General features: G+C 46.5%; 1 long non-coding RNA gene across 1 annotated transcript; it reads left to right on the top strand.

Moving 5' to 3' along the window:
• Window positions 1–10,729: 10,729 nt before the first annotated feature.
• LOC113971794 lies at window positions 10,730–11,664 on the top strand. Its single transcript, XR_003535658.1, has 3 exons — window positions 10,730–10,826; window positions 11,188–11,322; window positions 11,454–11,664. It is a non-coding gene; the product is annotated as an uncharacterized LOC113971794 (long non-coding RNA).
• Window positions 11,665–16,269: the final 4,605 nt, after the last annotated feature.

The raw sequence follows: 16,269 nt of genomic DNA, 5'->3' as shown, positions 1-16,269 counted from the left end.
AGGGAAGGGAAGGGAAGGGAAGGGAAGGGAAGGGAAGGGAAGGGAAGGGAAGGGAAGGGAAGGGAAGGGAAGGGAAGGGAAGGGAAGGGAAGGGAAGGGAAGGGAAGGGAAGGGAAGGGAAGGGAAGGGAAGGGAAGGGAAGGGAAGGGATTTTAGAGGAAGAAGTAGAATCTACTGGAGACTTGGATGTATATATGATCCTGCTGTACTGCAGAGCCCACCATTTGTCCACTACTTTTCCTTTATCTGCCTCGTGTGGATAGATGCTCAGAACTCCAAAGTAGAGGGGTAGTTTAAAAGCTGTGAGTGTGGTACCTGCACAGTGGCCTCCATTCTTCGTTGGTCCAGCAATGATCCTGGAGTGACTGAGAAGTAAATGAGAAAAAGTGAGAGAATAGAGATTGTGCATTTAAGAATGGTGAAGTACTGGAAAATACATGAGGAGTCGAGTTTTAGCTTTGTTAAACTGATTAAAAAACCAGTATTCAGACAGGAACACCAGAAAGACAAGAGGTAGCTAAGGACAGTACGAAGGTTGGGAATGGTAAGTCTGTTGTTCCACGTCCTTGTCCTTCACAACACTGAAAGACATAGTCTCTGAGATGTTTACCCACAAGAGCTAAAATATTTTGTTTAACAGACTGATCAAATGTTGGACAACACAGAAGTGTGAATGGTATTGGGAAATAAAAGAGTGAAATGAAAGGTTGCAAAAAGGAGGCTGTTTTTTTCCACACCACCTGATTGTGTCAGTCCAGTCACGGCACATTCAGGCACTTGGTATTTACTCTGGTAGAGGTAGAAGAGTGGTACCATACCTGTTTCTGTTTGAAGTTGCTAAGTTATGAAACCACAGGTTCCACAGCAGACTCACGGATGAGTAGGCTTTGCTTCCACCTCAAAAGAGCCACGCAATGGTCACGAGGAACAGCAGCTCCACAGTGACCTTAGCAGAAAAGGTAAAGGAAAAAGAAGAGCTTAACTGCACCTGGCAGACATAAACAAACCAGCACAGTTATACCTGAGCAGTCTTACTTTTGTGGATAAATTTGTGTAGGGCAATTCAGATTGTAGGAACATGGAGACATTAGAATGTGAATTATGGAATCATTAAGGTTGGAAAAGATTTCTGAGATCATCAAGTCCAACAGTCAATACAGCATCACCACCACGTTCAAAACTAATCCATGTCCTCCAGTGCCACGTCCACATATTTTGTGAACACTTCCAGGGATGGAGACTCTACCACTTCCATGGGCATCCTCTTTCAAAGCTTGACAACCCTTTCTGTGAAGAAATTTTTTCCTAATATCTAATCTAGACCTCCCCTTGAGGCCATTTCCTCTTGTTTTGTAATTTGTTATGTGGAGAAGAGACCAACATCCACCTTACTAGAACCTCCTGTCAGGTAGTTGTGGAGGGCAATGGGGGATTCCTGAATGAAGATGGCTGTAAACATTGAGTCACAGAGCAGCGTTTTTGTAGTTCTTGTAGTTTTCTATCACATAAATTTTGATTCAAAGTGAGTTATTTTCCATAATAACCCACAGTAAGAAAAAAGAGAAGGGCCCATTGTGTATTTTAAAACCACTAGAAAAGTCAGATAGACAATTTACTCTTTTCCTGGAGATTTCCAGAGGATTTCAATAGTTCTTTTTCATCTGTAGATGTATTTCTCCTTCTAAGAAGGATCCAGGTTCTGCCTCCCTAAGAAACAATCCATAAATAAACCTATGTACATAGTCTTACACTCACAGATGAAATAATTTGCAACCTGTTAATTTTTTAGAGGATTATTACCACCAAATTTAGCTTAATTTAAAGCATTTTTCAAACTGAAGTCTAATAAAAGTGTCTTTGCATCTGGCCAGAATATTCTCTGCAGAAAACTTACTGTTCCAGTACCAGGAACACCAGTAAACATTTGAACTGGTACCCTTGTTTCACAATTACACTTCTCATAGATCTGGAGTGCACAGTCTTCTCTGGAGAGTTGTAGCAACACTCTGGTAATAAAGGTAGAATTCAGACAAAAAAAATGCCCCAGCATTTGATGGTTCTGGGAAGATCTGCATTACATAAGTTGTTTTCTCCAGACCTGTTTCAGTCTCTCCATATTTTTAATGACTGAAGAGATTTATCATGTAAGAAAGTTCCCTGATAAACCACTCAACAAGTTATCACACTCCTTCAGTATGTTATTAGAAATGGATGGTTCACTTTTACAGTTCACTGGCATTTGCTGCTCCTGCTGAGAGATTTCTGACAGTCTTGCAATAATATAAGACCCGTGTGGATGTTCAGCTAATGTAAGATAGGGAAATAGCAACTTTTAGCTGAGACAAGCTTAATAAACTCACAGTTTTTCAGGTTTAGGAGTAATTGGATATCATATAACAAACTGCAGCTGGAGTCTTATCTAAAATTGGGAACGAGGCACCTTTCTGGCAAGTTCTGCTGTAAACACTCAAGTAATTCATTGATGCTATTCTTGTCCCTTGGTATGAGTCAGCAGGCACATCGGTCATACCTCTGTACAGGGACAAAGGTGAAGGAGACAGAATACTGAATAACGTGCATGGTTAAATTTAGTAAAAGATTTTACTTCAGGGTTGTTACTCAGAACAACTCCTTTACTTTGACAGCAATGTTGGGAGGCATGTCCAGATTTTTGTGGCGTGCTTGAATATCTGCAGGTGAAAAACAAGTGACCACACCTGGCAGTGCTGACTCACCTGTGTGATTCTGAGTTCTTCTTTAACTGATTTAGACATGAAAGGAAGTGCCTCATCTGCACCCATGTAGAAAAAAGATGTTTGGACATCCACCTTTTGAGATCTGTGGGAGTTATAGCATCCTAGATAACGCACCATCACATGAAATGTCACGTGTTGTCCAGGACTCAGAGTGATCTAAGTGATCACTGGGTTAGGTGTCAGAGGTAGGCACCTTGGGGGTCTCTCTTCCTTGGGTCTCTGGATTTTTAGACCACTGGGCTCTTCAAACTGAGTAAGAATATGAAGTAACTTTGACTCCCACTATCACCTTTATAACAAAAAAGAAGCAGAACAGCGCATGACTCTAACAGGATTTATGGATTGTGTCTTTTCATACCTGTGTTAACCACAGGGCAGTTTCCTGGGGAACAGTTACTTCTCCTTCTTCATGTTAAACAATTGCTAGATTTTTCCTCACTAAGAGAACAGGTATCTCTATATTCCTTGCAAGAGCACAAGAGGGTTTCAGTACCCTCTTTAGGTTTATGAATCTCTATGTGCAATGTTTATCGTTTCTAAATATAGATGTGAAAAGCACCAATCCTTTTCATGGTATTTAAAACACAATGGCTCTTCAGCCTCTTCAGTTTTGCTCTTGTTTCAAGTGGGGAAAAATATTCAGTGTGCTGTATGTTTGTTGCCTTAGAAAGATGTATGTACATACAGTAAAATCATAAATACTTAGTTGCCTGAAACTTTAAAAATATTGTCCTTTTGCCCACTGCAAAAGTGATTACTTCATTAGCCCAAGATATACAGCTAAAATAAACATGATATACAGTGAGGTTGTTCTGGTTTTGGCTGGATTCTCAATCTGTGAGATCCTTTTTACTCTGGGAAATATAAGATATTCTTTTCTGTTTGCAGAACCAGTGATAACTTGCTCCACAGAGAACAGAAGACTTACGTTGAACTTGACTTCAAAACATTGCTTAATCTTGGGGCACTATCTAGAATGGTCTCTGCTTCAGCTGAGGTTCAAGTTCATGTCCCTTTGATACTGTAAATGGAGCATGTTGGACTGGCTGACGCAGTATTAAATGTTTTGTGTGCTTTTATAAGAACAAATTAACAAATTATCTAAGGGATAGCATGCTCTGCTTTACATGCTGAAAATTCAGAGGTAGTGACTTTAAAAGCTGATTTGTGTTTTCCTTCGTGCCCTAAAACTTCATTCACTTTCACTGCCATTCTTGCTCCTTATGCTGATCTAGAACATCAGGTTATCTCAGCACAGTTTTTACACAAAAGGGTCACAAGGTTCAAGTGGGAAACGGGATGAAAACCCTTATGCCAGTATTGATCTCCATCATAGCAGTTTTGAAGCAGACATTGTCCACTGGGCATGTTCCTGGATAGCCTGCTCTAGGTGCCTCTGAGCAGAGGGGTTGGACAAGGTAACTTTCAGAGGCTCCTTTCAACCCCAACCATTCTGTGATTCTGTGAAGTCCCCCTAGTATCATTAAAAGCAGCAAGATTGCAGTCTCAGATATATTTATGTTCTTTTTCAGTAACAAATGCTAAAGATATGGATGAATTTTTAAATTATATTTAAAAAACATAGAAGGAAAATTATTAGTCTCTGCAGTTCTTTACCCCTTTCAATCATTCATTAGACCAGGGGAGGGTTGTTTTCTTCTTCTTCCAATTATGATACACTTTTAAATTTCAGTAGGAAAGTGTTTTTAGTATTTCAAGATTTGGCTTGTTCTCTTCTGCTTACAGTCTTATTTTTTTACCATATTTTCACATGATATCTCTTCCCAGTAAAGGAAAAGGAATGCCAAACCTTTCTCTGTTTCACTGCCAGTGTCGGTACAACTATGGCATGATTACATCTTCAGCACCAGCCAAGCAGACAAAAGAGTTGTTCAGCACGGGACTCTCTGTTCCAGGGGCTGGTTGCTTTGATACCTTGCATTTCTGTTCCTCCAAAGCTTCCTGCCTTCTGTCTTCACATCTCTTTAGGTTCTGCTTCTTCTCATAGATCATTTGCAGCATGGCACATACTGTCTTCATCCAGGAAACATCCCACTACACAAACTTAACAACGTATGAAATTCTTTTTATATGCCCATTTATAGTAAGAAGTGCTTGTGGAGTGATTTTTTTTCCCCCCACACCCAAACCATCCCAGTCATCATGGCTAGGCTTCGCGAACGAAGATTTGGGAAGGGCTCTACCCACGATTCTTGCAAGCGCGTTGGTGGCTAAAAAGGCCAATACGAGAAAGGCAAGTCCGGTTGCAAAAGACACAGCAGAAAGACTCCTTAGATGGTATACTCTGCAAGGCTCGATTCTTTCTGCGTTGTCTTTTCTCCTCAAGGGTGATCCTGCGCGCTTTCTCAAAAGCATCAGCAGCGTTATAAATGGTGTGTCTCCAGGCCTCCCGATTGGAGACCAGAGTAGACCAGTTATGGTGATCAATATGCCCGAGGCTGAGTTGTTGCTTCAGGGAGTCCTTGTATCTTTTCTTCGGAGCTCCTCTCTTGCGGCAACCGGAGGCAAGTTCACCATAAAGCAGGATCTTAGGGAGGCGGTGGTCCTTCATCCTGGAGACGTGCCCTGCCCAGCGCAGTTGCGTTCTCAGTAGCATGGCCTCAATACTTGTGATTGCTGCCTGTTCAAGAACAGATGTATTGGTCACATAATCTGACCAGTGGATGTTAAGGATTGTACGGAGGCAGCGTTGATGGAAGCGTTCTAGGAGACGCAGGTGGTGGCGGTAGATGACCCATGATTCGGAACCATATAAAAGAGTAGACAGCACAATGGCTCTGTAAACACTGATCTTTGTGCTTTTCTTCAAGTGTTTATTACGCCATACTCTTTTATGGAGTTTTCCAAAAGCACTATATGCCTTCGCTAACCTATTGTCTATCTCCCCGTCAATCTTACCATCTGAGGAGATGAGGCTGCCTAAGTAATTAAACTGTTGGACTGATTTGAGTTCTGACTGGCCGATGGTGATGTGGGGATGATGGAGGACTTCCTGAGGTGCAGGTTGATGGAGAACTACAGTCTTCTTTAAGCTGACTTCCAGCCCAAAGAGCTCAGCAGCATCTGCAAAGCAGGATGTTAAATGCTGCAGAGCTGCTTCTGTGTGGGCGACAAGGGCAACGTCATCAGCATAAAGCAGCTCCCAGACAAGATGGTTCAGGGTCTTAGTGTGGGCCTTCAGTCGCCTTAGGTTGAATAGGCTTCCATCAGTACGATATCGAATGTAGATACCATCCTGATCGTCGAGGTCTGCCGTGGCCCTTTGGAGCATCATGCTGAAAAAGACTGTGAATAAGGTAGGAGCGAGAACGCAGCCTTGTTTCACACCATTCTTTATTAGAAAGGGCTCAGAAAGTGTGTTGCCATATCTGACTTGGCCATGTTGATCCTCATGGAGTGAGATGATCATTTTAAGGAACTTGGGGGGACAACCTAAACATTCCAAAATCTGCCACAGACCTTTTCTGCTCACAGTATCGAAAGCCTTGGTGAGGTCGACAAAGGTTACAAAGAGACCTTTGTTCTGTTCCCTACACTTCTCTTGCAGTTGTCTGAGAACAAATATCATGTTTGTGGTGCTCCTGTTGGCTCTGAAGCCACACTGAGATTCAGGTAGAATTTCTTCTGCTATAGCGGGTATTAGTCTGTTCAGGAGTATTCTTGCCAAGATTTTGCCAGCAATGGAGAGCAGAGTAATACCACGGTAATTTGAGCAGTCAGATTTAGTACCTTTTTTCTTATACAAGGTGATGATGACTGCATCACGAAGGTCTGAAGGTAGTTTGCCTAGTTCCCAACAGCGCACCACAAGCTCATGAAATTTAGCATGGAGTGCAAGGCCCCCATGTTTCCAGACTTCAGGTGGAATTCCATCAACCCTAGCTGCCTTGCCAATTTTCACCTGCTGTATGGCCTTGAGGGTTTCTCCTAAAGTGGGGGCAGTATCCAATTCGTATTTCACCGGTCGTTGTGTGATGGACTGAATTGCTGAGTCTTGGACTACATGGTTGGTACTAAAAAGAGTCTGAAAATGTTCAGACCATCTATTCAGAATGGAGGTTTTATCTGTCAGAAGCGTTTGACCATCTGCACTGAGTAGTGGGCTATGGATTTGGTATGTAGGCCCGTATGCTGTTTTGAGGGCCTCATAGAATCCTTTGTGATCCCCTGTATCTGCACAAAGTTGAGTTTTTACAGCTAGATCGGTCCACCACTTGTTCTGGATGTCACGGAGTTTCTGTTGGAGTTTGCTGCATGCAAGACGAAAGGCTACTTTTCTTGCGGGACAGGATGGCAGTGCAAGGTGTGCTTGGTGGGCAGTTCTCTTCTTCCTCAACAATTCCTGGATTTCTTGATTGTTTTCATCAAACCAGTCTTTGTTCTTCTTGAGGGAGAACCCTAAGGATTCTTCAGAGGATTGCAGGATGCAGCTTTTAATATGATGCCAAATTGCTTCAGGAGAGGAATCTGCAGAATCTGTGGAATGGTTATCAAGCTTAGTTTGAAGGTTTGCCTGGAATCTTTCTCTTACTGTGGCTGATTGGAGATCGTTAACTTGGAGTCTTCTCCTTGGGATACTGCCCTTTTTGGGTTTGAATTTGAGATTGAAATTGAGTTTACAGCGCACAAGCCGATGGTCTGTTTGGCATTCTGCGCTGGGCATCACGCGGGTATGGAGGACATCGCGGACGTCTCTCCATCGCACCAAGACATAATCAATGAGGTGCCAATGCTTAGATCTGGGGTGCATCCAGGTTGTCTTTAGACTATCTTTCTGCTGAAAGATAGTGTTGGTGATGGTAAACTGTTGCTCCGCGCAGAATTCTAGCAGAAGTCGACCATTATCGTTGCAGTTTCCAACACCATGCTTGCCTAATATTCCTTTCCATGCTTCAAAATTTTTGCCTACTCTGGCTTTGAAATCACCAAGGATAATGATCTTATCATTTGCTGGTACCTTTTGGGTAAGGCAGCGCAGGTCAGAGTAAAATTTATCTTTTTCAGCAGGGTCAGCTTGGAGAGTTGGGGCATATATACTGAAGATGACAACGTGTTGGTTGTTATTTAGTGGAAGGCGTAGGGAGATAATGCGGTCAGAGTGACCTGTCGGCAGATTTTCGAGTTTAGGGACAATAGAGTTTTCGATCATGAAGCCGACACCTGAGAGATGTTTTTCGGTTCTGGACTTACCTGACCAAAAGAGTGTGTAACCGGCACCGTGTTCTCTGAGGCTGCCTTCCTCATGAAGGCGAACTTCACTGAGAGCAGCTATGTCGATGTTGAGATGGGCCAGCTCATGGGCAATTAGGGCAGAGCGACGCACAGGACGTCCGCTGTCCGCAGAATCGAGCATGGTTCTGATGTTCCAGCATGCTAGAGTTAATTTAGGTACACCTTTGGAGGCAGGTGCATGCCTTTGTCTTTTGCTCTTTGTGCGACCGCATTGGAAGAAGATGCCCGTTGGTCTGCGGTTAACCAACCGGGTGAAGGTGGAGATGAGCTTTGTTTAGGTCACCTTTTCTAGGCCCCTCTCCGAGTGGAGCAAGCAGTGCTGTCCTTGAAAAGGCTGCTTGGTCGTTCAGGGTGCTGCCCCAAGAGACTCTCATCTCTGTCAGTCTCAAATGACCAATATCCTGAACCGCCTGCATGCAGGGTTGAGTCTGCAGCTCCCAGTGCACCTTTCACCTACCGTTTCGACCCTCGCCTGTCGCTGTAGGACTTTTTGCATGTGGGTAAAGCCTTCAAGCCTGCGCAATGGATTTTTTAGGTGAGATGCAGTATGCGCGGAACTGAACCCACCCTTTAATCCTAAAGTTCATCTGCCAGGGCCGAGCAAGCTTGGACGGTGGCAGCGAGGTCCTCAGGACGTAGGTTTGATTAGAGTGGCCTTCTCTTAGATGGATGGCCTTACAGGGCTAAGCGAGCTCCATCTGCCCGGGTTTGGGATGAGAGTTGTCCTTCCCTAGGATGACTGCCAGAAGGCTAACGAGCTCATCCTGCCCAAGAATGAAGTGTATCTGGTCCTATGGTTTTGACCTGTCTGGCATGGGCGACCCTACCGAAGGCATGAATCCTCGCCAGCATAGCTCGCAACCACATAGGGGTACATAGGCTACTTATCTGTTAGAACGAGTTGGGTAAGTCATTCATTTCCTACTTTACTAACACCTATCTAAATACCATCAATAAGGAGACAACCAGGAGCAGCCCTTTGTCGTGCCCACCCTTTCAGGATGTAGCAGAGCAGAGCAAATACATCCAGAACATGCCGAACCTGGGCAGTAGCCGCAGGTGAGCCAAAAGTAAAAAGGTAAATAGACAAACAAACAAATCAGCTGACCAACCGTTCTGGCCCCTGTACCTGTCAAGGCTAGGGTGCCTTTCAAGACCCCAGCCTGGCTGGGGTCCCCATCAATCTAAAAGAACCCACTATCCACCCTGACGATTATCCTTCCCCCACTGTGACACCACAAATTGCAGGCGCGTTGCACACCTGCGACGTTTCACATGGGACAGCCCCGCACTCCCACCCACCAGTCGGAGAACAACCATGATCCACTCAAAGCCCATTCCCCTCTGCTCCCTTTCCCTTCCCTGCCCCCTCCCCCCCAGACCTGGATCGGCAAACCTCTGTGTGCTCCGAAGCTGCCTTCTCCTCTTCCATGGGGGTGCAGTACCTGCCGGAAAGTCTCCCCTCTCTCTCTCTCTCCTTACTCCTGCTGTAGCTGTGCCTGGGCCCCCGCAGCGCGCGCAAAACAGCTCACGACTTGCGCAAGATCCCGTGCCAAAAGCGCACATGCTTCCGGGCAGCGCGGGGTCTAGCATGGGCGTGAACAAACAAACACAGTGCTAGAAAAGACACTCGGGGATAAATAGCAAAGGTAGTGCATAGTGTGAGACCAAAATAACTTCTTGCTGTTCACTGAAAGTACCTTCCATTGGCTGTCTTGTGCTGGCTGTTTCCAGCCAAGGTCCTGGTCTTCCCCAGAAAGGCAAAAAGCACGTGTGACTTCAGAAGCCATGGGGCTCATCTGTGTCCCTCCAAAATGGTGACACTGAGGAGCTGGGACCCACTTGCAAGTACCCTGTGAGTAGCAGTGCTCCATGTCCAACATCTGCCGACATTCTCAGAGCTGTGAAGGTCCCAGCCAAGATTACCAGCACCCATATGGACTCTTCTCTCTCTCCCTCCCTTGCAGCCACGGGGTCTCTTCATCAGTGCCCCCTCACAGGGCCCCCCAACTGGGGGCTTCAGCCATGCCCTGCACACCCAGAGGAGGTTAATGGACGGCACAAGTGAACTAAAACATACAAATGGCTGATCTGACTGAGAAGCAGAAGCGTGACAAAAAGATTTGGGCTAAGCCAAGTGGCATATTTTACCTGAATGTACCTCACCAGTTTGGATGGGAAGGTCTATGGGTACTTGGGATACTGAGGGGAAAAAAGGATGCAACAGGTCTATAATACCCATGTTGGGTCACAGGGGGTGGCTTGAGTGAGAGCCAGGGGTCAGTGCTGCAAACTGGACCAATTAAATATCCATTTGATACTAGACTGATGAGTACTGAAAGGGCTGCACTCCTGGCATGTGACTCCATTGATATTAATTCATCAAGGATGAGTTTGGCTTGGATGATACCTCAGATGAGAACGTGAAACCACAGAGAAGTATTTTATCAATATACAATATATGGACAAGTTTCTGACCTTCAGTGTAACTGACAAAGACTCACATCTAGAACTCACTGAAAAGATAAACCAATGTTTTGGCATTAATAATGGTGTTTGTAAATGTCCTCTTAACACTTGAATTATGTTCTTTTGCTCTATGAGGTTGCTATTCCACTGATTCCTTCTTTCTTTGTTCTGTTTTAAGTAAGATTATGGAGAAATCTAGAACTCAGAGCCAATTCATCTGTTTTGCTCTCCCAGGAACAGTGATGTTTATTTTGAAAGGAATCTTTCAGTGATGTTTTCCAATTAAAAAAAAAAAAACAAAACCAACCCTGAAACAATTCTTATCCTGCAGGGCTTATTGTATTACATGTAAGACCACTTAAGCAGTAAATTAATCTTGATATTAAAGCTAGAATCCTGGATTTTTACAAGACTTCCCTGCTTTGCTACAACCCTCTGCTCAGTGCTGTACATGAGTTTTGCCTTCTTTGAACAGAATGTCCCCTCTTGTGTGGTATTCTAGTCACAACACTCAGGTGTTTCTGACTGTGGGAAGGAAGTATAAAACTAAAAAATAAATATAGTTCTATGATTTTATGTTAATTCTACTCATGCCAAGGGGCATTAACACAGCAATTGAGGCGTGACTGGAAATGAACACTTAGAATTGCACAGAAACTCCATTATTTTTATGCAGACATACTCTCAGCAAGGTTTCTCCCCTTTCCAGAGTCATACAATTTCTGAAAGGTTATACATGGGACTCACATTTGGACCATCATCAGACAATAGTTCAGACTCAACATCAAGCAGAAGGGCTACTGTTCAAAGAGATTATATAAATTGTCTCTTTCATTGCTAATAGGTATGTGCAACTTTGTCCTGTTCAAAGTTACATCCTTAATGCAAAGTTAAGCTTGGTTCTTGTAGGGTTTTACTCCCCAGGATTTCATCATCCACAGAGAAGCTTCAGAAATTTTCTGGGTTTTGCTCCAGGGCATTCGTGGCTCCATGTCAGCAGGGGATGGAGTGTCTTGCTTGTCCAGATACACGATCTGCTGCTACAGGCCTGGAAAAATCTGCTTGTGCTTCCAACCAGAAGTCTCCAGAGGATTAAGGAGCCTCCAACAAAACTGTTCTGAAATAGTGCTGAAATAAAAAATGTTCACATGTCCAAAACACTGATTAAACCTAAATTAAACCTGAAGTGGTTACAGTAGCCTTTCTCTGTGTATGAACCTGCTGAACCAGCAGCTGTGCAACATCTGAAGCAGCAGCCGCTCAGGGACAAAGCAAAAGCATAACAAGAAAACCCAGGTCTGCTTGGGGTATGTTTCAGAGATCTTGTCTGCCGGTAACTCCTAAGTGGCAAGAACTTCACTGCACTCTACTGCTAGCATAAGCTCTGCCAGCAGCATGAAACAAGAACAGATATGCTGTGAGCTGCCACAGTTGATCATGTTGATGTTAACTCAGTCTTCAGGAAGGTCTCAGCTCACACAGAACTCTTGTTAGAGAGATCTGTTAGAGTCATATCTGTGAGTGACCTGTTGGGGCTCATGAAGTCCTTGGAGAGTGTGACACCAACACACTGAGTGAGCACTAGGAGGTTCAGTACAGGAAGTCCCGGAGCACCTACAGCACACCTAAAGGGTGACTGGTTCACGTGTAACAGCAGAAAACACTGTTTAAACCCTGCTAATCCTCACAAGCACAGTTTAGCGACCTTTCTAGCAGCTCCAGTCCCTGGACTACCACTGCTACCCTCTCCTTTAGGTTCCCATGTGTCATGGGTGATTTGGGGTCTGTGTGGCATTTACAACATGCTACATTCAACGTTGCACAATTTAAGGCACATTTCCAGAGGATCTTAAGTTTACATTCAGTTGTTTATTGGGAATCATAGAAAAAAATAAGTTGGAAAGGAGTTCTGCAGGAATTTCACGCCAATCTTCTGCTTAATGAAACAAAGTTTCTCAAGGTCTCATCTAGCTGGCTTTTGAAAGCCTCCAAGAATAGAAACTGCAGACAGTTTCTGGGCAACTTGCTCTAGTGGCTGACAACCCTCCCTATTGAGAGTTTTCTTCCTTTTGCCTAGCCGGGCTTCATCCCATCTAGTCCTATGGATTTGTATATTTCCAGTTTACTTAAGTGATCCCAGCATCCCCCTCTTCAGCTGTGGGTAGTTGTGGTAGTTTGGCCTAGGCCTTCCTTGGTGACCAGTTTGTAACCAAGGAAGTGCCCAGATTTACCCGGTATTCCCTACAATTTTTACGTAAGCCGGAGTATAAGAAGAAAGGAGGAGATGCCTTCGCTCTCTTTCCTTCTGGCGGCTTTGGAGGTGCGGGTTCCCTGCTGTTGAGTCTGTCGGCTTGGAGAGTGAGGCCTAGTAAGGCCTTGTCGACCTTGGGAGGCGGAGGCTGCCGGCAGTCACCCCTGCGTGACTCTCCGTTGTCCCAAGGAGAGTAGTAAGATATTCTTTGCTAATTCTTTTAGTTGATAGACCTTGGGCTATTGATCGGGATATATGTATATATATATATTATTTTGGTTTTTGGTCTTCCCTTCCCCTTTCCCTTTTCCCTGTGAAATTGTATATATATTTCAACTGTACATAACTGTAATATAAGTGTAAATATATTTATATATATTGCTTTGTCTCTCTCTCGTTTTCGGTTCTTTTGGTTTTTTTTTCCCCTCTTCTCCCTTGGTTTGGGGTGGGGGGGACTTCTTGTGGTAAGGTTTGGAGACTTGGCAGGGAGCCAGCTCCAAACCATATCAGTAGTACCTCCCTTTTCCAAACTCTGCCATTAGACAAGGATGTCTGAGAGCAAACTCTGCCAGTAAAGGCTGAGGCAAATTAAATGCTGAGAACCTCAGACTTCTGTGTGTCCTTCATCTGGGAAAGCACAGCAGTGTGAGCCATGTCCCAAAGGGAGCCTTCGAGCACGTGCTCCTTTTGTTGCCTATTGACAGGTTTGAGTGCAGATTTATTTAAAATGGAAGATTAGTTCCTCTAAGATTATATATGTTAGTATTGAACAGTCGCTTGTTTATTTAAAGATTATATAAGATTATATAAGATTATATAAGTGAGTGTTTCATGTTTTCATTGAAAAAGTTCCAGAATTGGTAACGCCTTGTGTTGTTGTTGTTGTTACTTATATTTGAAGCTGCCTTTTTCTGGTCCTTCCTTTTCTGGAATACTTAAGCTCCCACTTACTGACATTCCCCCTCACCCCAGCCCCCTTTTGCCTCCAGAAGGCTTTGAACAGAAAGGGCACTGGAAGTTCAGCTCTGCACATGCTGAACTGGAAGAAACGCATCCCGCATGTCACTCTTGGCACAGGGGAAGCAAGGACAAAGCTTTGGAGCGGTCTGGGTCCCAAGGGATGCACTCCCGGCATAGGGCCCCGGTTGTGAGAGGCCCGATCCCCAGCGGAGCACTCCCAAGTGGGGTCCAGGGGGCTCTCCCGAGCCAGTGAAAGCCCGGGCGAGCACAGACGCGGGCCCGGGCACACCCTGAACAAGTCGCTGCCGGCGCACAGGGACACCAGGGACCACTGACACCCTCATCAGATGGGAGCTTGCTGTGCTCTATTGGCAGAGCCAGGCCCGTGTCAGGGATCCAGCCTGGCGGTGGGAGCGGCTCCTGCGGGAGCACCCGCGGGACCCCCTTTGTGATGCGTCGGGGGCCGCCACTGTGACCTCGTTGGAGACGGTGGCTCAGACAGCTCTGACGTCACAAAGGGGACCCGCCCGGATCCAGTATAAAAGCAGCCCGCGCCAGCCAGGGGAGGCACAGGTAAGAAGAAGAGAGAAGAGAGAAGAAAGAAGACGGAAGACCTCCTGGGGGGGGCCCCACACGGGCCGGAAGCCCCTGTGCACGCTGCGCAGGACCCTGCGGCGGTCAGAGGCTCCGGCGCAGGCAGCTCGGGCACCCGCGTGGGCGGGAGGACCCGGCGCCGGCCGGAAGCCCCTGCGCAGGCTGCGCAGGACCCCGCGGCGGTCAGAGGCTCCGGCGCAGGCAGCTCGGGAACCCGCGTGGGCGGGAGGACCCGGCGCCGGCCGGAAGCCCCTGCGCACGCTGCGCAGGACCCCGCGGCGGTCAGAGGCTCCGGCGCAGGCAGCTCGGGCACCCGCGTGGGCGGGAGGACCCGGCGCCGGCCGGAAGCCCCTGCGCAGGCTGCGCAGGACCCCGCGGCGGTCAGAGGCTTCGGCGCAGGCAGCTCGGGCACCCGCGTGGGCGGGAGGACCCGGCGCCGGCCGGAAGCCCCTGCGCACGCTGCGCAGGACCCCGCGGCGGTCAGAGGCTCCGGCGCAGGCAGCTCGGGCCCCCGCGTGGGCGGGAGGTCCCGGCGCCGGCCGGAAGCCCCTGCGCACGCTGCACAGGACTCCGCGGCGGTCAGAGGCTCCGGCGCAGGCAGCGCGGGCACCCGCGTGGGCGGGAGGACCCAGCGCCGGCCGGAAGCCCCTGCGCACGCTGCGCAGGACCCCGCGGCGGTCAGAGGCTCCGGCGCTGGTTGTGTGGGCACCCGCGCCGGCCCCAGGAGGCAGAAGAAAGAAGAAAGAAGAAAGAAGAAAGAAGAAAGAAGAAAGAAGAAAGAAGAAAGAAGAAAGAAGAAAGAAGAGAGAAGACAGAAGAAAGAAGCAAGAAGAGAGAAGCAAGAAGAGAGAAGAAAGAAGAGAGAAGTGACAAGTGAGAAGACAGAAGAGAGAAGTGAGAAGAGAGAAGAGAGAAGAAAGAAGGAAAAGAAACAAGAAAGAAGAGAGAAGAGAGAAGAGAGAAGAGAGAAGCGAGAAGAGAGAAGAGAGAAGAGAGAAGAGAGAAGAGAGAAGAGAGAAGAGACAAGAGAGAAGAGAGAAGTGAGAAGTGAGAAGTGAGAAGTGAGAAGTGAGAAGAGAGAAGAGAGAAGAGAGAAGAGAGAAGAAAGAAGGAAAAGAAACAAGAAAGAAGAGAGAAGAGAGCAGTGAGAAGTGAGAAGTGAGAAGAGAGAAGAGAGAAGTGAGAAGAGAGAAGAAAGAAGGAAAAGAAAGAAGAAAGAAGAAAGAAGAGAGAAGAGAGAAGAAAGAAGAGAGAGGAGAGAAGAAAGAAGAGAGAGGAGAGAAGAAAGAATAAAGAAGAAAGAAGAGAGAAGAAATAAGAAATAAGAAAGAAGAGAGAAGAGAGAAGAGAGAAGAGAGAAGAGAGAAGAGAGAGAAGAAGGGAGGAAGGAAGGAAGGAAGAAAGAAGGAAGAAGGGAGTGTCATGGTTTTGAACAGCCTCAAAATCCAGTTCCTGATTCCTAGCCCCCCTCCCACAGAAGCCTTCGTGACGGTCTGGTATCTTCAGGGGAAATCAAGCCCCTTTATAGAGCTTCTGTGCTCTGCCTCAAGATGGCTGCCAGCTTCTCTGAAGCTTAGCAGCAAGGGGGGGCCAAGGTCACTCCACACATACATTCCTTTGGCTGTCCTGGCTTAGCTCTCAGGACAGTCTGAGCTTCATAGCTCCTCTCTGCAGTGCTTACTGCACTCCAGGACTCCTCTCAGGTGGGAGTCCACCATCCCCCCCTCTCTCTCGGAGGGGTCTCAAAGGAGTTTGGGGGAAGTTTTGCAGTTCTTACCCCTGAAACTCGCTCTCTGCAGTAGCTTGGTTCTCTTTTCTACTGCTGCTTTCCTTTTCTTCAGACAACTCTGTCTGCCTCGGCTGCATGCCAGCTTCTGCTGCTCCTTTGGTCCTTATCTGTTGGCTCTTTGCCACTGCTCTCCTCCGTCCACTGCTGCTCTGCCGCCGCTCTTAGTGTCTCCTACTGCTGCTTACCGGAGAGAAACT

This window comes from Neopelma chrysocephalum, unplaced genomic scaffold, assembly GCF_003984885.1.
Source record: "Neopelma chrysocephalum unplaced genomic scaffold, ASM398488v2 Primary Assembly neopelma1_85, whole genome shotgun sequence".
NCBI lineage: Eukaryota > Metazoa > Chordata > Aves > Passeriformes > Pipridae > Neopelma > Neopelma chrysocephalum.
The sequence above is the reverse complement of the archived record's forward strand: the minus strand, read 5'-3'. Positions and strand labels throughout refer to the sequence as shown.